We start from the raw sequence: 24125 nt of genomic DNA on the forward strand, positions 1-24125 counted from the left end.
AGAATCACAAACGACAAGTGTAGGTGTTTTAGATTTCAAAGCTTGAACACTTTCAACAGAATTTACAGCAAACTCACTGAGAAGCAGTAAAGACAGATAAAGCAATAAAGGAGCCAGAGAGATGAATGGAGAAAGGGGAGAGAGGATGGAGAGCAGTGTGCGCATCCCAGGAGGGGCCCAGAACTGAGGGTGTAAATAACTGAGGAGCATAAATATGACCTACTGTATAGCGGCATGAGCTGAGGCTGGAGGGATGCCAGTGGCCTCTTGCTGTACTGTGGACTCCGAGTTTAAAAGAACATAAGAAAATGATGGAATAGTTTTCCTTAGAGAAGACCATTCATTCTGGAAATCATGCCAAGAATGGTTTGGGATATGGGTGCGGGAAGCTGGTGGGGAAGGCAGGCAATCTTCAGCTGCGTGATTTTGGTGATGGTGGTGATGATGAAGTAGTGGAGCTGTGCGAGCTGAGGAACAGATGTTAGGAACCAGATGAGAATGAGAGAGGGGTAGTGAATAACCAAAGGAGGCTTCAGGCTTCTGACTTCAGCAAGCAGCTCGTTTTATTGTCTGAAAAAGAAACAGATAAGGTACAAAATCATGAAGTCAGCTTTGGATAATGGGGCCTTGATATACCTGGGGAATGTTCAAATAGAACTGTCAACATTTAGATCAGGAGTCCAAAAGAGTGTGTTGGAGAATGAGCTAAGACAGTAGTCCCCAGCATATGATCCTAGGGCCAACTGCCCTCCCTGAGGAACTTGTTAGAAATGTAAACCTTCAGTCTCCCGTTCCAGAGCTTGTGAGTCAGGTGGGCAAGTGAGGGCCATTTGCTTTAGTAAGTTCCTCTGGGGATTCTGGTTTGTGCTGCACTTTGAAGGCTACTAGAATATATCTTTAATGCTTTGGAGATTTGTAGAGCAGGATGAAAGCTAGTAGAATCCAGGCATTGGCAAGTGCGATAATATTGTGTGTGTGTGTGTGTGTGTGTGCATGCGCACGCTCGTGCACGTACACGTGTGCATGTGTGCAGTCATGGAAGCCAACCAAGAGGGAGGTCCACCATGTGGAAGGCTACCCAGAAGTCAAATAAGACACAGACAGAGAGGTGTCCATTGGCTTTGCAGTTGACAACTGTAGGCCATAGCAGCTTGAAGGAACAGAGGGGCATATATCTCAAAGCATTTGGATTAAACAATAAACAGAAGATAGAGAAATGTGGCTGATACTTCTTATTAGTAAGCTTAGAATACTTAGAATACAGAATGAAAGATGGGCAACAGTTGGCAGGGGTTGCAAGGTGGAAATATATATACATATATACATATATACACATATACACATATACACATATACACATATACACATATACACATATACACATATACACATATACACATATACAAATACAAATACATATACATATACATATACATATATCCATCTTTCCTTATGGAGGCTTCTACCTGACAACTGTCATGTCTGTACAAACTGCTGATCTGTTTTAATCAGGGACTCAGCAAAAACAAACAAATAAAAACAAACATGCAAACAAAACACCCAAATGATACACTGAGGTAGAATAACTAGTGAGAGTCCTTTGAAGACTGTGGGCAGCACTAAGGGAGAACAAGGCAAATTAAACTCTCCAGAGTCAGCAACAGATGAGTGTCCCTTCAGATCTCAGAGCTAAAGGGAAAGGAAGGGAAGAGCAGGGAGGCAGGGGAAGCTAGGAGACACTGGAGAGAACTGAGGCTGCCTCATGGGAGGTGTCACGTGATAGGTTCTTCAGAGCACAGTAGCCCAGGTCCAAGCCAGGCAAGCCTACAAGGGAGCCAGGTCACACAGATTGTAATTGGCTCGTGTTCACACACGCTCTCCCAGGGTTGAGAAGTCAGCAGGCAAAGGGGGTTGGAGGATGTAGTCCACAAGGAAGGCAGAAAGGCAGAGATGACGTCTATGATGTCTGGAAGCAGCAACAGAAGATTCTAGCTCAAGACGGCCTATCACTTCCCTCCAGTTTCTCAGTATTACAGACTGGTTAAACTGGGAAATGGGCTCTGAGGAGACTGCCTCAGATCAGGGCATACGATATCAGGTACTTAGGCAACAAATACCCATGAAAGGAAGAGAAGGAAGCACAATTGACCACAGAAGATGATCTATAACTTCATACCACAAAAGCCCCTTAGCTAATCTCCTGGGAGCCATGGATCTGGGCTGACATTTTAGAATTCTCTGGAGCTGAGGTCTAAGTATTTTGTTGGCCAGTCATTCATGTAGATTGAATATTTAAAGTTGGTATTACACCAGTCCCTGATGTTTCTCTGTCTCCTGTATAGATGCTTAAGTTTCTTTGGGAAGAGAATGGGATGTTTATTACTGGTAAAGGTATGGCAACCTTCCTTCTGGAGGCCTGGTGTCTCCTCCCATCAGTAGCTTCTCATTGTAGAACGTGGCTCAGATCTGGAGACTGTGGAAGACAGCCTTCAGACTCTTGATTAGCCAGCTTGGGTTTCCTCTGATGGTACAGCTAGGGAACCTTTGTGGACTGGCCATCTAGTGTTCTCTCAGGGAGCTGTTCCAAGTGACTATGTCCATAGGTCTTGCCCTCTCTTGTCACCACTTTGTTGCCAATTACAATAATTTATATGCCTTCTTCTTGTTAAGTCCTGGGGAACATGGCCTTCACCATTCCAAAGATGGTGTGTGCTTTTGGTATTGGTAAGCCTTAGGAATCAATTACTGCATCCTTTGCACTGGGCTATGGCCTTTGTGGAGATACCATATCCAAGTTATTGCCCACTGAACTAGAAATTTCTTATTGCTTTGTTATCATATAACCTTCCTATGAATCAAAGTGTCCCGCTAGATTTTCTGGCTCTGCACACCCATCTTGGTAACCCCATCTTCATGGTTTCTAATTTCTCCTGCCATTGCCTTAAGGTAATTATGATATTATTTCACCGTGGGCCATAACCATATTCATGTTCTGAGAAGTTATATTAGCCACATTTTTGCACCATTTCCAAAGTGTCCATGCCAAAGCATTAAGTGCCACTGAACTAGAAATTTCTTATTGCTTTGTTATCATATAACCTTCCTATGAATCAAAGTGTCCCTCTAGATTTTCTGGCTCTGCACACCCATCTTGGTAACCCCATCTTCATGGTTTCTAATTTTTCCTGCCATTGCCTTAAGGTAATTATGATATTATTTCACCGTGGGCCATAACCATGTTCATGTTCTGAGAAGTTATCTTAGCCACATTTTTGCACCATTTCCAAGGTGTCCATGCCAAAGCATTAAGTGCTGTGTCGTGACAAATTACTCTCAATTTAATAAATGTTTATCCAAATTTGTTTTACCCATCTTAGTCTAGAACATTCAAAACCTTGTCCTATTTCTAGGTTTTCTGGTCACTTCCACATCATGCAGTTAGTTCAGGATAAACTCCTCACTTTACTTCAGCATGTTCTCAGCTGAATTATGCTGTGACCTCACCATATTTGTTGACCAAGTGGACAGGAAGAAGCAGGGGCAAATCCTGAGAGGACACATGATCCTTTGTGTGGACAGGATCTCTGCCATGGTCCTTAAGCAAAACTGAATAACTAAGAGATTATTTGTATCTCTGTCTCTGTCTCTCTGTCTCTGAGAGACATAACTGAGGGACATTCTGAGCCACTTTTGTAGGCACAGAATTGCATGAGTCTGGAGACTCGAGATCTTGTTGGCAGTCCATTAACTTGATGTGTCCATATCCTGTTCTTTTCTAATCGACACTTTGATTGTGAAATAGCCGAGTTTCCTTCCTTGGCTTTCATCTTCTGTGGACACTGGCTGTTCCACTGCGGGGTTCACAACTTTTTCTGCTCCTCTTCCGAGGTGATAAGAATCTATTTTGCCACCAAGTATTTTACCTTTTATATTTAGCCATTGTCAATTTATTCATCTCAGCTTCTTGTGATTTCTTTTCTAGGGCATCAACAGATGGCAGTAGCTACCGAATTCTGCTGTCCTTATGGTAGCTATTTCCTCAAAATCTATGCATCCCAGCCACTTTAGTTCCAGAAATTACACTGATCCCTGGGGGGCAGAAAGTAACAGACATTTGTTCAAATGTTTCTCAGACCTATTCTGCATTCCAGGTGCTGTTCCAGGTGCTAGGGCCCAACACAACGTCCAGAAAGTACTGTATGTTAGAGTCATTGATACAACAAAGAGGGCACTGTCCTCGAATTGCTCATGGTCCTAGATTTTCTCCCCTTTAAAGGCAGGAGAGGCAGTCAGAAATTCTCACCTCGGCATTTCTGCCATTGGCATCACTTTTTGGACTGAGAACTTGCAAAGTGATTCCTCTGTAAAGTTGGCTGTAAGATGAGAGAAAGGACTACAGAGACTTATTAGAGAATGCTTTTGGTAATGGTCTTGAGATTGTTCTATGTGGACAAAATGGAGAGAGGGAAAGAGGAAGGGAGGGAGGGAAGAAGAGAAGGAAGGGAGAGGAGAGGGAGTGAGTAAAACAGAGACACAGAGACAGAGACACAAAGAGTCTCAACCAATGAACTCTGATAATAGCACGGCCCTTCTGAGGCCTGTGTGGACTCAGGGATCCGTCTTTGAGTATGGGCTGTACTCAAGTGAGGTCTGACCTCCCTTCTGCATAGCTATTCATGCTCTAGAGCAGGCTGGCAGTAGTACTTGTCTTTCGTTCTTGAGGGAGGATCTGGGTGGTGAGTAGTCCACAGGAACATCTTCTCCATCCAAACATGCCCCGCTCTAGGGTGGGCAAACAAGCTGACATGAGAAGAGAAGCAACACGGAATCATAAAGGTGAGTAAGCTTGGGAGACGAGCCGCATGGGGACAGCATTTTCTGTATGATGGGTACATGCATAAGTCCCTCTGCTCAGCACCATAGCAGTATCTGGCATGTGGAATGGGCTCTCGAAATTTGAGTAAATACAAGTAGTGTTAAACTTGAAAAATAATTGCTCTCTTTTCCTGAGACATATTCACATAAACAACAGTTTTGTTCTTAACTCACATTTTTTCTGGATAAGTCCATGTGCACATATGTCTGTTTTCTTCCATAGGTCTGGTGATACACCCTCAACAGAAAGCACTCACTTTGCCTAAGTTGTTAAAATATCTGAATTGGTTTTGGGGGAAGCCAAATAATAGCATAGTGTAATTTAAAGAGAGGACACACACACAAATCAGAATAGAATGTGTTTTCTTGCTAGATATTATCAAACTAATACGGGTTTGTAGTTAAAAAGAAAAAGGCTCCAACTGTTTAGGAACCAACTTAAAAATCTTTCCCAGATATGTTACTAAAACCAGACCACACCTACATATGTACGCTGTTTTTCATTATTGCAACATTATAGATGCAAATGCATACATATGTGAATATATTTTATATAATAACATGTAATGTTGAGTTCTGACAGTTTGCAGATTTGTTCAGTCACATTCATGTGGAATTGAAAGTTTTAATGGATGTCAGAGTTCATAGATAGAGTATGGGTGTGGTACACACCTCCCCGCCATCTTAGTCAGGTAGGCAGACATCATGTCTGGGGTCTAGGCATCTTAGCTGCCATTGTACAAGATGTCTTGATGTTGCTGTCCTGAGGGTGATCATCACCACCTTGTAGCTCCTTCCTACTCATGTCCTTGTTCTCTTTCAGTAGCCCTTCTGCTAGACCCTCTGAGGAGTATTATTTGCTGCTTTAACTCTGTGAGTCTAGCGACAGCCACCACATGAGGACAGCTATCCTGATCCATTGTCCCCACTCACTTACTTGAGTAAATGCATCGCTATGAAATGGACTGTCGTCCAAGATTCCACTAACAAAGAAATACAAAAATGTGGGCATCCACAGACAGCATGCCCAGTGCCTCTGCTGTCTCGGGCTTTTAGAACATGTCATTCATCTGAGTTAACATGTTCTGCCCTGGCTGATGCGACAGTTTCTCTCATCAAATACTCCATCCTGTGCTTGTGGTACCTTCTGGATGTTCCAGGCCAAGAGAATTTACTGTGTACTTACTTCTCAACACCACCACCCCTGAATACACACACACACACACACACACACACACACACACACACACACACACATGCACACACGTCTCAAAGTTCGTATGCACCATGGACAAGACACCAAGCAGCAGGGTTGGCTGTCATCCACGAGCCACCCCCAGCTGATCCACTGGGAATTTATAAATACCATTCAATGCAGAATTTAACTTTTGCCTCCAACACTGGTAAGAGAACAGAAAAATTCTTGCTTGTTTCCCAGTGCCCCCATCAAATACCTTCAGAGTATACCTCATCCTTCAGGTTATGTTGGACGTCTATAGCTGTGGACATGTTTTCCTCCCTCTGACCCCATGAAAATATTTCTAGCAGGAGAAACTACTTCCACTCACCTTGCAGGCCCCTGAGGTGTTCATGGATCCCAGAGGACCCCTTCAGCCTCTCCTGAGGTTAGAGTTCCCTGACTGCCCAAATTTACTCCATACCTAAGAGGAAAGAATTGACTCATGAGAAAAAGCAAGGCCACAGAAAAGCTCTTTAAAAAGTAGAGTCATCTAGAATAGGAAACCTCAAAGGGTTTCCAAGGGGTCACATTCTCTGCACAGTTCACATCGGGCCACTGCTGGAATTCTACCAGCAGTGACAGAGTGGCTGTGTGAGAGGCTGAGATGAGAAGTTCTTTTTTCTTCCACGGAAATGTTTTCCTCTCAGCATCTTTTAAGGGAGCAGTGCTTAGTCCAAGGTCTCCCCGGGCCTCCGTTTGTCTTCACTTCTAACGACCTCATTGTGACACATGTCCTCTCAGATCTGACATGTAGGTGCCCAAGGGCCTTTCCTGAGGGATTCATCTGTGATGTGCAGGGCAGTTTTCCAGGTGATTTTAGCTAGAGTCTATGTAGGTCAGGAAAGAAATGCCAGCCTAATATCTGCTCAGTTCTGCTTCGGGTCAAGCGTGTTCACCAGCCCAGCAGTTCATTAGCGGACACTTCTAGCATCCTCCCACCATTTGGGTTAGATTTTCCTGCTCAGTCTAAATTGAAAACAGCTCTTCCCACTTCCTGCATTATTTTAAATGAACACAAAATAGGATGACCTGGGCCCTTGAAGCCACACTAGGTTGCCTTCATGATAAAAAATGAGGACTAGGAAACTGTCGGTTCTCCCTAATTCTAAGAAGCCTTTATTGGATATACCACTGCAGCCATGGTTGAGGTGGATTTGGGGATAAATTTTTCTAGTCAATAGTACAGGGCGTGTCTAATAGGCATAAGGCTTGATCAGCACTGGGAAGAGAAGAAAACCCAGACCACGTTACGTCAGAAGAGGTACTATAACCAGGAGCTTTGCTTTAAAATGTACCATAAAATACAGAACATAACAGAATGTGCGAAGGCAGCAAGCAGCGAGAAATGTAGGGTTGAGAAGTTCAATAGACAAAAAGCTTATATGTCGTGCTTCTCCCAGTGAGTTGGGAAGAGGCTTCTCCCAGTGAGTTGGGAAGAGGCTTTGCTGTTTGACATAGAAACTGCATCTGACCAAATTGTTGAAACATTAATATTGAGCCTAAAGCTACCCAACTGATTTTTGACAGTTTAATTTATTTATTTTTCTTTTGGTGTCATTTTGATGACTAATTTCTACGATGCTCAGTGGATCAGAAACTCAACATCATTATCTGAGTCATTAAGATTTGTTTATCAGTTTGATCATCTAAAAATTGCATTTGGTGCATAGACATATTGAAGGAAGGCATGTGTAATGTTCTCCACGTGTAAACAGGAATGGGTTTACTGTAGTGACCCTTTTCAATTTAGAAATGCTACTTTAATAATTGAGATCTTACATAGAGCGTATCAGTGATGAGTTGAGATTTAAGGACATATTGGAAGGGTCTATGTTTAATTTCTTTAGTGGGTTTAAATGCACCACAAAACACATTATAGATAGCTCATATATCCAATAATGTTATTTTTTCTCACTAAGGTTGAGCGTAATCCCCTCACTATTTGGGGAAACAAAAACAAAAACAAAAAAACCCAAACCCCTCATCCCTGGCTTTTGGTGGAGGTGTTCCTCGTTGTGGTCACGATGTTACCACCCCATTCTCTCCTGCATTGCCATCACCTGTTTGGATTAGAGCCTTGTGTTACAAACTCCACAGCCTTCTTTATATGACTGTCTATGGTTGTTTGATGTTTTAAGCTCTGCATTTAGTATTTTGCCAACTGTTTTCCTCTGTCTGTTTACAGTGCAAAGTTGGGGATTTCCAAACATGGTCTCTTTGATTGTATAAGATGCTTACAGTAGCTACTGCCTACAGAATTTACTTGGTGCAAATGCAGACCAGCTTGCCAAGCCTTCATTACTTTTTGAGTAGGTGTGGGGAAAGGGTATGACTTCCAGCAGAATACGTTTAAAACAGCCTCTCCCGTTCCTGAACACATGACTCCATAATTTACTTTTGTTTTGGATTCTCAGTTTACCCAACTGTCACCAGGAGTAGAAATGGCCCATTTGTTACTTTGTGAGGTTTGCTCCTGGCTCAGCTCAGCGACGCTTATATCCGTGCTTCACAAACGTATGCAAAATAATCTCCCTGGTGAAAAACAACGGGATGTTATTGTAGAGAACAGGCTGTGCTCCACTGACAACTGTAGCCAAAGCCCCTCGACTGTTAATTGTACAGAGTTCCTGAACTAATAGAAACCCCTTGACCATGGCACCTGGCAGAAGAGGTGACGAGAAACACATAAAATGGGCAGGCACACTTTCCAGTGAATATCACTGTGCATCATATGCTGCTATGCTTTACTTGGTTAATTCCTCAAACGTTTGTTGTCTCTACGGTAATCATAATGGGTAGAAATAGAATCAGAAGGTCAGAGCTCATAAGGAAAAGAGAAGGTAGAGGAATGGATAACGTTTCCCAGGGTCATCTCTTCTGTGCCATTTCTATGGTTTTCCAATCAAACAGAGAAGCTCTCAGAGCATACACTTCTTCCTTGGGAGGTTCCTAATCAGTCCTGCATACCAAGGGACTCTTTTTCTGGAAGCTATGAAAATGAATCAGGTGAAGTCTTAGCCCAAGTCTTCCGTCTCCCTTTCTTCGCAGCATGATGGCCTCTAGTGAAATAGATTCAGATTCATGACGCGAGGGCATTTCACTCTAATCATCTATCTCCCCTGTGGATTAGGGCACAGAAGACTTACAGCAAAATCTCCTTAAATCCGTGCTCGAAGTGATGCTTCCGTGGTTATTTCTGACCTGAACCGCCTTTGAGCCCAGCTGCTGTCCTCTTGTTTCTAAGGACGCCTGCCAGCAGGGGGTAGTAAACCTTTGCATTTACTCCTCTCTGGCAAGTGATGCGTTGTGGGTAAGTCTTGAGGCTAGCGGGTGGTGCGGTTCCCGTTCAGTGCTCCTAGATGGAGCTTTCTAAGACAGTCACCTCCGTCGACATCATTCCCGACTGACTAGCAGGTACAGGAGATACTTGATTTTTAGGAGAAAGAGGTCAATTAGTTTTCTTTAGCAGTTGTTTGAAGGCCCCTGTTCCAGGGTTGGGGGTGACACGGGGAAGAAGCTGTGGTATCTGGAAGTGGTTGGGTGAATGTGATTGGAAACCCCACAGGGAGAGCGTTGCTTCAGATGTGCCCCCTGCCTCCACGTGAAAACTGAGCCACAGAGAGACTACATGGATGTGACCCAGGGAAGTGCCTCTCCTCCCTCCCCAGCCCCATCCACACCATGTCCCTTGCAATTCCTAAATTCCTTCGAGGCCTGGAGAAACCTTTTTCTTTTTTTTTTAGCTTCCACAGTAAGACAATGGAGGAAGTAGCACTTTTGCTCAGTCCTTCAGTGTGCTCCACCAAGCCTCTTTCCCTCTCCTGAAGAAACTCTGGTATGTCTGCTTCAGGTCTGATAGACCATTTTCTCCAGCGGGAAGGAGGATTAACATTCCGTCGTGAATGGCTGAAGGCCGCAGAGCTGGGCAGCAGTGTGTGCATAGCCACATATGCATATGGAGAATCCAGGAAATCATGACGGGCATAGGGGTGGAATCTGCACATGGCAGGGGCTTCTCCACCTAGCTGCAGCCCAGAAAAGACCCCGCTTGTTATGTAAAGCATGGCAGAGTTCTAAGAGGTGGTGTCTGTCACGGTGTCCTTAGGAGGGTCTACTCTGAATTCAGAAGAGGATGAGCTAGATTCACACGGCCACTTGTTCTCTGCATCAGTATGGATGCATAACTTCTTGGTGTCCTCATTTCTAAAATGGGCAAAGCCACACTCTTAGCACAGTGCTTAACACGTGGCGGGTATGAATAAAATGTACTTGTTAAAGCAGATTCCACAAGGAAGCAAGATCCTATGGATATTCTTTTTCTATATATGGAGTAAAGCCATTTTGTACATGTTAATAATGTTCAATTGTGTGTGTGTGTGTGTGTGTGGTGCATGTATGTTCATAGAGCACTCTCATAAATTATGTGCATGTAGAAGCTAGAGATCAATGCCAGGCATCTTTCTCCGTCTCCTCCAACCTTATGATTTTGAAATAAGACATCTCACTAAACCTGTCACTCATCATTTGGATGAACTAACTGGCTGGGCATCCAGTGCTCAGGACCTACTTACTTCTGCCTATTCCCTAGTGCTCAGATTAGAGACATGTGTGGATGTTTTAGTAAGGGTCTGGAGACCCAAACTCAAGTCTGCATGCTCTCTCTGCAAGCATTTTCCCTACTGGATCATCTCCCCAGCTCAAGCGTTTTAAATTTTGAAGGAGATACGTTGTAGTCCTCAATTACTTTCATAATGAGTGTTAAAGAGAAACGGGGAGCTGAATCTAGGATCAGATCTCGGGCACCGCCGTGGCTCTGCTGCTAAGCAGGTCTGTGCTGTGTGCTGGATGTTCTGATTGTCCAGGCTTTAGTCCTGACCTGCAGGACAGTGTGAGGGTTGATTACGGGGCCTCAATACCTTTTGATAGTAACCAGCCCAGGTTTCCCAGGACCAGTCTTTACAAAGTGCAACGTCTAGTACTGTCCTAGCTGGATGGTTTAATCAGGGGGCCTGAGGATGTTGAGAGAGTAGGTACAGTGGCTAGATTCTTCTGTTAGTCTTCTTGTGTCCTAAGATTTTCTCTGCTTTGTGTCCCACAAAGACAAGGAAATATGTCCTCAAATAGGAGGTACACCAAAGGAACTGTTAGAGAGGGGCAAAATGATTTTAGAAAAAAAAAAGTGGTCATCAGGGGCTGGACAATCAAGTCTCCCAGGCCTGTAAATAAAAGCTCTGTCCCCCGGGAGCTCTTAGCACCTTCCTCTGTCAGTTTTTGCTTCACAGTTATTCACTCAAGTAAATACTCCTAACAACTCTGAGTTGGATGAGATACTTTTTCACTAACGGTGAGGTGCTTGTTTATTAAAACAAGGGAAACCTGCCAGAGATAGGATTTATGACCATTTAGGATACTGGTTTTAAAATGGGGGTAACAAGCCGGGAGCTTCAGCTGTGCTATGGCCTAGAGCCAGCTGGAACCTGGAGATGGTTGGTCAGGCCCTGGGTTTGAGATCTGTCAGTTCAAGGCAGGCAAGCTTTTAATCTGTACTTGACTTCCTCACTGAGCAGGTGCTCTCTGTAGCTAGAAAGTCATCTGTCTAAGGTATTAGTGGTGGTCCCATGGTGCTGGCTAGCGTCCCATCAAGTTCTACAGGAGGAAGAGGAACATGGAAGAAAGTCTAGGTAAAACTGTTGCCTGCTTCTGTCTTCTTTGGAATGTAGTTTTTCCCTTTTAATGAAAAAAAATCTGCTTCATCAAACAGCAAGAAAATCTATGAATATGGAAGGTGAGGGTTTCTTCCTTCACAATTGATGAACCCTGACCTTGGGAGTATGTGTGCAAGTCCTTCAGACCAACACACACTATGGAAGAGGAAGGGGACACCTTCACATTTGGGTGATATTTTTATTCTCACATAGGCTAGCATGAGACCTTTAGAAGCTTCAGGCTTTGAAAAGAATGTTGAGCTTACCTTTGTAATATAACTAAAGACAATATGAAAAAATTTGGACTATAATATGAGTTAAAAAACAAACAATCAACAGAAAAAGCAAACAGAAAAGCAAACTCCTAAGTAAACCCTATAGTTGTGACTCCTAGAAGATGATATTGACATTGTTGCAATCTCAACTACCAATTAAAACCTATGACACATGGTGTTGTCGTATCAAACTTGTTTGTTTGTTTTGTTGACAGGGTTTTTCTGTGTAACAGCCCTGTTTGTCCTGAAACTTGCTCTGCAGATCAGGCTGGCCTTGAACTCACAGAGATACACTTGCTTCTGCCTCTCAAGTGCTGGGATTAAAGGCATGTGCCATCACTTCCCAGCTATAATAGAAAATTCTTTAATGGTATTCCTCATCTTCCTCATGCTGGCCAGGTTCTCAATCTGTCTACACAGTTCTCATTCTCATATCAGTGTTTGTTCAAGGGTAGTCTTCCATCACCTGTCTCAGAGCTTGTGGAGAGCTTGATTTACTGGAATATTTCAGACAGCCTTGGGTCCTTCTCAGGCACAACACATTGGATTCTCTGGGGCTGGAATTTGGTATGTAATGAGATCCCCAAACAGTGCTGTACAAACCGAAATAAAGCTGAAGGAGTAGAATAACAATATACAACTGCAGAAATTCTATGTCCCTCGTAATGATTGGGGAACTTTTAAAGTCCTTTACAGGTCTTCACAGTTTCTATCCACTCACAAAGTCTGGAAAAGACCCTTGGGTATCTAGATGGGACAGAGGGCCTTTGTGATTCTATTTAGAACCATATATTAGACCAATGAAATTCAACAGAAATAAAATTTCAACCACACCTGCATTAAAAATTTCCCACTAACAGTATTAAAACAGTAAAATGAAATAGATTAAATTAACCCCCAAACAGTTGTCACTTAATTCAGTATACTCCAAATAATACTTGACTGTACAACCAATAAAAAATTGTCACAATACTTTATATTCTTTGTTTCATATTCGATCTTTGAAAGCATATCTTGCTTCATGTAGGCTATAGCAGTCACTGCCTGCAGAGAAGAGAAAGCCTCTGATTTCTCATGCCAGCACAGCTAGTGTTGACAGACACACTTCTAAGAGTGGAAGGCCACTGTATCGAGAGTAAGTGCATTGCTGTTGATAGCTGACATTGGATCCTGTGGCATTCAAAGTTTGAGTATTACAGCAGATGTGCTCCACAGTTGGGCACAAAACTGTGTTTTCAACTGTGTCTTACTTTCTTCAACCATAAGGTATGCATGCTGTTGACTCTGGTTCGTAGCCTGCCACCCCTGGCCATCCTACACACTTTAGGTAGCTTCTTGGTTATTTTCCTTAGTTCAGACTTTTCCTCCTCTTACAGGACTATCTTTGAGCCACATGTGTTTGCAGGAAATCAGGGAGGAGGGCTCTTCCAGGTCACATACTATCTGCTTTTGGATTTATTTAATGGTAGAATACATAGTTCTTCCGGTAAATGATAAAATCCCTCTTCAAATCAGTGTAGAAGTTGACATCTTTGATGTAGCTTGACAGAGGATGTTACATACAACGTGTTATGCATGACAAATTGTACCTTCTATTCCAAACTATGTCCGAATTCCTGAATCACTGATCTGTGGATGAGAGCTGGTTTTTTTTTTTTTTTGGTTTCATAAGGAGTTGTATACCAGATACTTTGATGTCAATTTAACACAAGGTAAAGTCATCTGAGAGGAGGGAACCTCAATTAAGGAAATGACTTTATAAAATCACCCTGTAGGCAAGCCTGTAGGACATTTTCTTATATAGTGATTGATATGGGGATGGGCAGCCCATTGTGGGTGAGGCCATCTCTGGCCTGGGTTTTATAAGAAAGCAGGTTGAGCAAGCCATGTGGAGCAAGCCAGAAAGCAGTACCTCTCCATAGCCTCTGCATCAGCTCCTGTCTCAGGATTTCTGACTTCCTTTGGCATTGAACAGTGATGTGTAAGCCAACTAAACCCTTGCCTCCCCACATTGCTTTGGTGATGGTGTCTCAGCACAGCAATAGAAACCCTTACTAAGACAAGTTGCAAGTGTTAGAGTCATGCAGGGAGGCTGGAATCCGATGCTAGTTTTAGCGATGGATAGCCACACATATTGACAGCTGTGCACTGTGCTTCCCGGGAAGTGTGATCCTCAAGGTTGGGTGGTTGTCACAGGTAAGGTAACCTGGATTGATGAGATCAATAAGAGATTCAGGCCTAGCATCCTGCATCTGAGAGAGCCAATAGTACAGCTGTTAGGAACAGGGCTTGACCTGACTCTTCAGGGAAATGTCACTGCAGAGGCAGTGAGGCTAGTTACAGGAATATGTTTAGGTATTTGTACTGAGATAACTCTTCACCAAAACCACAGTGGCCTAGGAAACACTCAAGCATGTTTTCCTCTGAGGAAAGTGGAAATCACTAACACTGGAGTGTCAAAGGGAGAGAGCAACACAAGCACTGGATAGTGGTTTTTTTTATTAGCTTTGTAGTTGTGCTCCCCCTCCATGCACTTAATTGTATCATATTAAAATAACTCTATGTTGACTGGGAGAGGTATTGGAATCATACTGAAAAGGAATATACTGAAAAGGAATTTCACATATCTGCCATCAAGAAGTTCATATACAATTGGGAGGTGACAGATGACTGTTGGTATATTGGGATGGGATGCTCAGAGGAGAGAAGGAAAAGTTGGACAGGATGCAGGCCATGTCATCAGGCCTTCATTAGATATGGATGATAAATCATAGGAAGAGGGCTTTACAGCTGATGTAGTTGAGTTACAAGGGAACAAACACCTTGATGATGGAAAGAATGTGGTAGAAGCAAAAAAAAAATGTTTGTTCTGTCTGGAGACAACGAAAAGCACAAATACCTGTAACATAAACAACCTTTACTTAGCTAGCTTGCCTCATAGAACAAGAGCAAGAGGACCATGCATCCTTCTGGGGCCCTTTAGTGTGAATCATAAAGGCCAGAGTACATTCTTCTTGGTAAAGTGCCCTCATACCGCTGAGGTACCAAAACTACAGCTGCACCAAAACTACTACACTTCAAGGCCAGCAATATCAAATGCAACTCTGCAACATTCTGTAGCTGCTCCTGATGTTGAAAGCCCCACTCACTCTCTTCAAGCCTACAGTTATATTTATAGCTCAATTCTAGGAGAAAGAGCTCCTGGGTGACTGCATTCACGTGAGTTGTTGGTGTGCAGACTCTCTTAAATGGTGGGACAAAGGACTAAGCATTCTTGGTGTTTATTAATCTGTAGACCACCTATCCCCACAAACTTTGAAGTTTCAAATGGTGCGGATTTGTATACAGCAGTGATAGGTTATTATTGGCTCTAGACAAACTCTCTGGGCTAGAAACGGTTTCTCCTAGCATACATAGTCTGAACATTCCAAACTAGACACTATCTCTAGGACCCAACCCTACCAGATGCTGTTCTGAGAGAAAACAGGTTTCCTGAACTCCATAGCACTTCCTGGGGAGCCACAGGAAGTGAGCAAGGCCTCATAAGCTTCAGAGATGGCGTCCATCTTCACTCCATCTGCTCTGACCACACCCAGAAGGCAAGTACTTGGATCATTTCTTTCTTGGCCTCTTATAATGCATTGGGTCAATTATTTGTGCTCAGAGGAAGCTGTAGTGAAGTTGGAAGACATGGTGGCAGGTGGTCAGGAGATGAGTTGCCGACTTTCTGTGAGGCATGCTCATAGCAGGGCAAATATATTTTACATCCCTGCGTACTTTTGTGCTGTGCATGGCTCCTCACTGATAAAAGGAGAGCTGCTGCTGTTAACCTCAGCTGTGAAGTTCTGTAACTCTCGGTGGCTACTTTTGCATCTGTTCAGACATGGTTAGACATCGATGACATGGGAAGCGTGGTTAAGCCCAGCAGCTGCAGTAATAATAAACACAGGGATGGAGAATTCTTAGGTATGAGATTTAGGAGTGTAGATTCTAGAGTGTATTGGCTCAGAACCAGATATCACTGGCTTGCTTGGTATGTAATGTCTTCATTCCTTGTCATTCAGCTTCTGTTATCTAGAAGACAGGATCCATATAGTTGTGACGCTTGAGTTCTTTTAGATACAGTGTTTTTAATGTTGTAGCATATGGCGTATGTACCAAATATTAGCTATTATAGATATGATTATAGATGACCTCTCCAAAAGCTTGGTATCTTAGTCTATGTAAAATGAAAGGTCTGTTCTCTTGCAGAAAACAGTTTTCCAGGAACACCTGTGAGACATTGGACTTGGTGGTCACTCTGTGGCATGGCCATTTGTTTGTTCGTTTGCTTTTCTTTTGTTTTGGTTGTTTGTGTGTCTCTTTGAATATCAAGGAGAGGCTTCAGTCTTCTAATACTTGTGTGAGCATTTGCAACTCCATGGTGGGCAATGACTTCTTTCTAAATCTATATACAAAAGATACTCTCCACATCTCCAGATCTCTGTCCATTCTTGTTTACCCTGAGTTCTTCTGACCTCTAAGGATACTGCAGATTTCATGTTTTCTATGTTATGGATTGGTGAAGCCAAATGGAGGAGAGAGAACATGGGGAGGCAGAGAGCAGAAGGGGGCAGAGGTTGACCTGTGTATCTGTCAACCTTTTTCCTTCCATGCTCTGGCTCTTGTCTCCATCCACTAAAAGCTTCAGTGACCTCTCCCACCATAGTCCTCTCCTACAGCTTCTCACTGGCTTCATTGTCTACTCTTTCCTATACCTCTTCAGACCCATGTTCATGCAAGCGACCATAATTAAACCCAGTGGGGCACACATGCATACACATGCACATGCATGTGCACACACATAGGAGGGGGGATTGAAAGAAGAAGAATTTCAACAGGAAAGAAGAGGGAATCTGAATGAAAATGACTAAAATTTATTTTACATACTTGTGGAACTATCAAAGGATAAAAACAACTCCTTAGTGTTTCTAGATGTAGGCACCATCCTTTGCTTGTTCCCTTACCTCCAGCTATATCTTAGAATCAAATGCTGCTCTCATACTTTGTTTGTAACCTGGGATAGACTAAGAAGGCTGATGCTGCCCTACTCATGTACTAGAGGGAGGGACCTGGAATGTCTTAACTTGATCTTACAGTTTCAAGATACAATTCCACAGAATATGTAGAATACTGCTTGAGAGTGGGCATGAGTTCATTAGATCACAGAATATGATTCTCATCAGTATGAAAGCTCACAAGAGAAAAGGGGTTAAGTAAGCTGGAGCATGTATAAGTTTTATGGTGATTCTTAGAACATTCCAGGTTATAAAAACAACAACAACAACACACACGCATATACACACACACACACATAAATTTCATTTATAAAGTTATATATGTGTATGTGTGTGTGCTCATGCATGTGTGCATGCATGCATGTGTGTGAGTATACGTGTATGAGTGCATGTGCACACATGTATGTGTGTGCTTGTGTGTGTGTGTGCATACATGTATGTGTGTGTTTGTGTGTGCGTATGTGAAAGAGAAAGAGACAGAACAACAGAGACAGAGAGAAATAACTATGATATCATATTGGGGAGAGACATCCACTCAAGGAATCTAGATCTTGTTTTTTTGACAGTTCTTTGGAGAAACCTCTTTGGTGACTGAATACGTTTGAGAGATGTGAGAGCTCTAACTTAGCAGAAGGCAATGTACCTATAACAAGTCAATGGTTTGTAAGAGCTTAACTATGTCTCCCATCCAAAAGATGAGAAGACATAAATCCTTCAGTCGGAAGTTTTTATGAGAAGCACTTTCCTTGATGGATTGTTTATGTAAAAAGCGCCAGTGAAGGGCAGCATAGAAACTTCTGCCTTTGTAGGGTGATTTTACTGTTAGAATTTTATTACTTATGGCCTGAGGGGGTGAGCTGTTCCAACACAGGATGTCTTTCTGAGGTTGAAGGCCTGTGTGCCCTCTGTGATTTTCCAACTTGGGGTCTATATTTCAAACCAAGAGATTTAATTTCTTTCCTTCTGTGCTTGTGGGCCTCTCTGAACTCCACCCTTAGAATCAGCATCATGGTTCCCATAGCAACTAATGTACCTGGAAGAGAGAATGAAAGGAAAGGGACCAAATAAAAAATGATGGTGCTACAGCTTAAAGCAGGAATTAACGGTAAACTGGAACATAGGGTCATGAAGAGTATGTTGGAAGAGGGGTATAGAGGATATAAAGTCTGCATTTAGGGCCTCTGTGGCCACCCTGTCACTGTTGCTTTCCTAGGATCACTGCTAGCTTCTTTCTGCATTGTTTTCACCTTTCAGCTTCAGTAGAGAATATGACATGGTCTGCAGTCTATGAAGCACTTACCTTATCATTGTACGTTATGTAAATCCCCTAATTGCATCACAGGAATTTTGTGGTTTGTGTTTTAGTGTCTTTATCCTGCAATAATAAACAGAAATCCACAGCCTGGGTGGTTTAAACAACAGGAATTTATAATCTACACCTTTAGGAGCTGAGGTTTCCACCATCAAGGGCCTACCTGATTTGGTTACTGCTAAATTGTCTCAGTTTGGTTTGTTGATGGATCCTTTCTTGCTATTGTAGTCACATGTTGGAGCAAGAGATTTGCCACCCCATCATTTGAAATTATGGCAATAATTCTATAGTGAGAGAATGATTCCTTTGACCTGTTTTAATCTTAGCTACTTTCCGAAAGTCCACTTCTATGGTTAGGCCTTCAGCTAATGAATTACAGAGGGACACAGCACTCACAACCTGCTCTATCCTTGACTCAGACCTCACCTCTCAGAATTGCAAAATACATTTATTTTGTCTGAAGAGCTGCCATGGGAGTAACTCATTCCAAATAAACTCTAAATTCCAAAGTCGAACTTTTATTTAAACATCATTAAAATCAGGTATAAGTGAGATTCTCTGTGTGATTCCTTCACACAATTCTTCAACTGTGAAACCAGACCAGGTATGAACTTCTCAAATACACTGATGGAACAAACATGTTCTTTCTAAAATGAAGAGAGAGAGAACATGAGACTAGGGGTACCAAGCCTGTCCTAAACATGACAGGTTCCTTGAGGTCTTAGTAGGAGTAGTTGGGAGAGGAGGTAGGTGCTGGGTAACCAAGGAAACAGAAGCTATACCTCTTAATGGTTAAAATGCCCTTTGTAGTGAAACATCCTTGAAACTGAGGTGAGGTTCTTTCCATTAGATTGAAAGCTAAGACTACAGACTCAGTGTATGCTAAATACCGGGAAAGGTTTGTATCCCCTAAAGAGCTTAGATTGTCCATATAATTAATTCCGTGGTTTTGATTTTCGTTGGCTTTTCTAAAGAATCATCGGATATCTGGTTTGCCAAAGTTTGGGAAAGAAAAGGGGTCACCTTACCTTACCTCCGTGAATATACTACCCATTCCACAGATATTCATAAAAACCTCTTACAAAATTACAAGTTCGAAGTCTCTTGCTATTGCCCACTTCACAGGTCAGCCCACTCCACGGGTCAGCCCGCTCCATGGGTCAGCCCGCTCCATGGGTCAGCCCGCTCCACGGGTCAGCCCGCTCCACGGGTCAGCCCGCTCCACGGGTCAGCCTGCTCCACGGGCCAGCCCACTCTACAGGCTACCCTACTCCACGGGCCAGCCTACTCTGCAGATCATCCCATTCCTCCATCTTTGGAGTGCAGTATAATGATGACTGTTTAATAAATTTTTAGACATTAAATTTTGCTCCCTCTTATCTTTTTTTGGTCTCCTCTGCTGTGGATCCTAATTATTTCCTCAGTGGAGCAAGACCCTCCACCTCCTTCATCCTTCTGTTCCCTCATGCAAGACTGTTTCCCTCCTACTCCCTAGCCCCCAAGAATCTCTACCCTATCAGGGCTCACAAAGAGCTCATGGACCCCAAGAAAAACCACCTTGAAGTTAATTGGAAACATTAGGCAGAGCATTGTGTCTACTCAGACAAGGATTGAGTACACCCACAGATGCTTAATAACCTCTTGGTCTCTTGCTAAAATGTAATCCACAGCCTTTGTAAGATTGGATGTCAGGCAAAATGAAAATCTCAAGTCTCTTCCACCAATGTCGGTAAAACGTATTAAGCCTCATATTGAGTAGAAACACAATATTGATGAAAGGGAGAAATGAAACAAAACTGAGAGCCAACTCATGTATCTGAGCTTTCTTAGTGAGCTTAGTGCTATAATTATGATGCTTTATCAAGAGCCAAAATTTAGAAAATTAGACTATAGGCCTATTTGCATCTTCTTGTGTATTAGAATACATATATATATATATATATATATATATATATATATATATATATAATTTTCCTATTACTAGATGCTATTACCAAATTCATTGGTAAAATCCTATAGAGATCTAAGTACATTCTCATATAAAATGCACCAGACATACAGAAACTAACTCAAATGTTTTTCATATCCACACAAGCTGGGCAAACCTTGTTCAATATAACTAGCTTAGTATTATTGGTTTAATAAAATCAGTCATATATCCTGAATTTTCAGCATAAACATATATAAACATACACTTTTGATCTACCTGAGTTATCGGATAAAGGAGATTAAAAGTAGTTGACAGGGCTGGGGAAATGTTGCTGGAGAGATGGCTCACCCAGTAAGAGCATTTATTGTTCTCAGAGGACTGTGGTTCAATTCCCAGAATTCACTTGGTGGCTCACAATGGTAACTCGGTTTCAGGGATCCAGCATGTTTTTATAACCTCATTGGATACCAGAAACACATGCAGTGTACTTTCAAAAGTGCAGGCAAAAGAGTCATATACATTAAATACAAATAAATCTTTGAAGATAGGTAGTTAACAGGGAAAAACCTTGAGATGATGTCTAATTTTTAAATGTTACAATATATCTAGCTTATAAGTAAGTTTCCAAAATGCTTTTGGTAACTTTTAACTTTAGGGCTATTCTAAGTTAAGTAATCAATACTCATAAAATATGTAGATAATTTTTAAGTATGATTACTAAAATATATACTGCTGTTTTATTTTGGCTTATTTATATACTGGTATAGGGAGGTTAGACATACTGCAGTCTGTTAATAAACATTTTTTTTTGCCACACTGAGAATTTTATTATGAAGCAGTATATGCCCATAAAGTTGTGAAGTTATGTAGTGATAAAAATTATTGTAGAAGACTGGTTCCTTCTAGCCACCATGTGAGCATCTAATTCTTAGTTGTCTTAGTTCACAGTAACCTACTCCCCAGTTGTCTTTGTAAAACACTTATTAATGCTTGATAGTTGTGATCAATACATTAACATGCCTAAAATAATAAGTGAAGCAACTCTGTGGACAGTATAAAAGGCAAATGAATATTTATTTCTGAGGGGAAAATTTATATAAGAATGTGGCTTCTTTTCTTTTCTTTCTTTCTTCTTGGTTCTTATAATTCTGTTTTTTAAAATTCCCCTTACAATCCCACTCACTGCCTCCCCATCAGGTCCCCCCTCTCACAATGTCTTCCCTTCCCCTTCTCCTTTGAAAGGGCAAAGCCCACCCTCACCATGTACCCCCACCCTGGCACCTCAAGTCTCTTGTGGGGCTAGGCACAAATTCTCCTACTGAGGTCAGACAAGGCAGCCCAGCTAGAAGAACATAACCCACAGAGTCTCACTGCTTGTGTGTAGCTCAAACAGGCCTCAAACACAGTGGCCGGCCTCAGTCTCCCAAGTAGTAGAATGATAGGGTCAAGACACAAAGCTTGGTTAGAAGTGTTTTTGTTAAGAGAAAAGGGGAGTTATTCTTCTGTAGAGTAACTGGGGCCCAGAAGGAGAAATAGGAGAGCGAATCCTTGATCAATTCAGGGAGCAGGCTGGTAGCTTTATAAATGGTCACCCTTGTTAACAGTGGGTGCATTTATTTATAAGGTTTTTTAAAAAAAATAACCTAGTTTCAAATTCTAAACTGATGCAAAGTCAGAGCCTGCATTTCTGTTGAAATGAAGCTTTTTTGAATTACTGTCATGCTCTTTTTGTGTTTTATTGAAGACACATCCTTTTCTCACATGTTATACTCTGTTTATAGTTTTCTCTCCCTCCTCTTTCTCCTCATTTCTCTTCCCATTCAGATCCATTCCCTTTCTGTCTCTCAATTAAAGCAGGCTAGCTGGCCATGACCTTCCCCACAATTCTTCTGCCTCTACCTCTCGTCTCATTACAGGCATGTGCCACCTCATCTTGCCTTTTAGAATGAATTCCAGGGATTAAACTCAAGTCACCAAGCTTACACAATTAAGTGGGTTTTTGCCCACTGAATTATGTTGCCAATCCATCTATAAATTTTATAGTTTTGTATTTATAGACCCACGATCCATTTTCAGTTAATTTTTGTGAAGAGTATCAAGGTTTTTTGTTGTCATTGATGATTTTTTTTGTTTTTGAATATAGATATGTATTTGTTGAAGCACCATTTGAGGGCGTTGGACTCCAGGAACTGGAGTAACAGAGTCATGAGCCGCTATATGGGTGCTGGAAACTGAGTCTGAGTCCTTGCAAGAGCAAGTGCTTTAACAAGTAATCCAACTCTCCAGCCACAACCTTATTTTCTTCTCTTATGAACGTATTTCTATGAGCTAGGACTTCCACTAGGATGTTAAAAAAATAGAAGTGAGATCTCTTATCAAGGAAATTTCACTTTGCAACAGAAGATCATTCCAGAAAACCACAATCAATCAAAGTGGAGAGTTGTGAAGCCCGGTCTCAAACTGAAACATCTACAATAAAACTCCTATACCTGAGGCTCAGGAGGGACTCATTGCAAAAGAAGGGGTTGAAAGGGTTGAAAGGGCCAGAGGAACAAGTTTGCAGTGAGACTGTGTCTCTCATGTCAAAAGGTATACCCATAAAAAATCTCACCAATATGGCTATCTAAACACGAGCTGAACAAGAACATCGATAGACAGGCCAACATGGGTAAGGGGACGCCTCTGAAGCCTCAACCCTTCACAAAGAACCACAGGCAACTAAGGAATGCTGAGAGTGGGGGAAACAGTCTTCCCCAGGGAGGAACACATCAGTTGGTTATTCAATATCAATGGTTAACCGTAAAAGCATGCAGGCAAGCAACAATATATGGACTCAGTAGGTTGTATTTATGTATTTAGGAATATGTATGCATATATGTATATGTATGTAGCGATTAATGAAAAAGAGATGAATTTAAAAGAGAGCAAGGAGTGGTGTATGGGAAGGCTTAAGGGAAGAAAGGAAGGAGGGAAATAATATAATCTCAAAATAAATAAGTTTCAAAATGTAATGGGGAGAACGGATTTTCCCCCCCTGTATTTCTGATCTTAAAGGGCCTTTCCATTTCTTCAGCTTCCATTGGTATGATGCTAACCAAAGAACTTTTGGAGATACTTTTATTCTGCTATGAGTTTCTCTTTAATCTTAATTTATTGACTATTTCTGTTTAGTGTTAAGCCATCTTTACATGTCTGAAATAAATTCTACCTGGTGATGGTGCTTAACTATTTTAATACATTGTTTGATGCACTTGCTAACATATTGTTGAGACTTTGCACACACACACACACACACACACACACACACACACATTTATTGGTCTATAGTAGTTTTCTCTCATAATATCTTTTCCAGGTTTTCGTTATCTGCTGACCCAGTGGAATGAGTTAAGAAACATATTCTTCGGTTCTATCTTTTGAAAGAGATCATGGATTTTGGAGAATTTGTATAATTTTTTTCTCAAATATATGATTAACTTTACCAGTAAAATTTAATAGTTTTTGCACAATAATTTCTAGTTGAGAAGGCTACAAATTAACCTAATTACTTTAATAGCTACATACTTAATTTTTTTTGTTTTTTTTTTAATGCTACCTTTGACAAATTATATCTTTTATGGAATTAGTAAATTTCAACTACATTATGTAATTTGTGGATATAGAGTTGTTCAGTGTATTTTTTATCATACACAATGCATATAATTATGTTCAATTCTGATGATAATACTTAA

This window comes from Grammomys surdaster, unplaced genomic scaffold, assembly GCF_004785775.1.
Source record: "Grammomys surdaster isolate TR1022 unplaced genomic scaffold, NIH_TR_1.0 127, whole genome shotgun sequence".
Taxonomy (NCBI): domain Eukaryota; kingdom Metazoa; phylum Chordata; class Mammalia; order Rodentia; family Muridae; genus Grammomys; species Grammomys surdaster.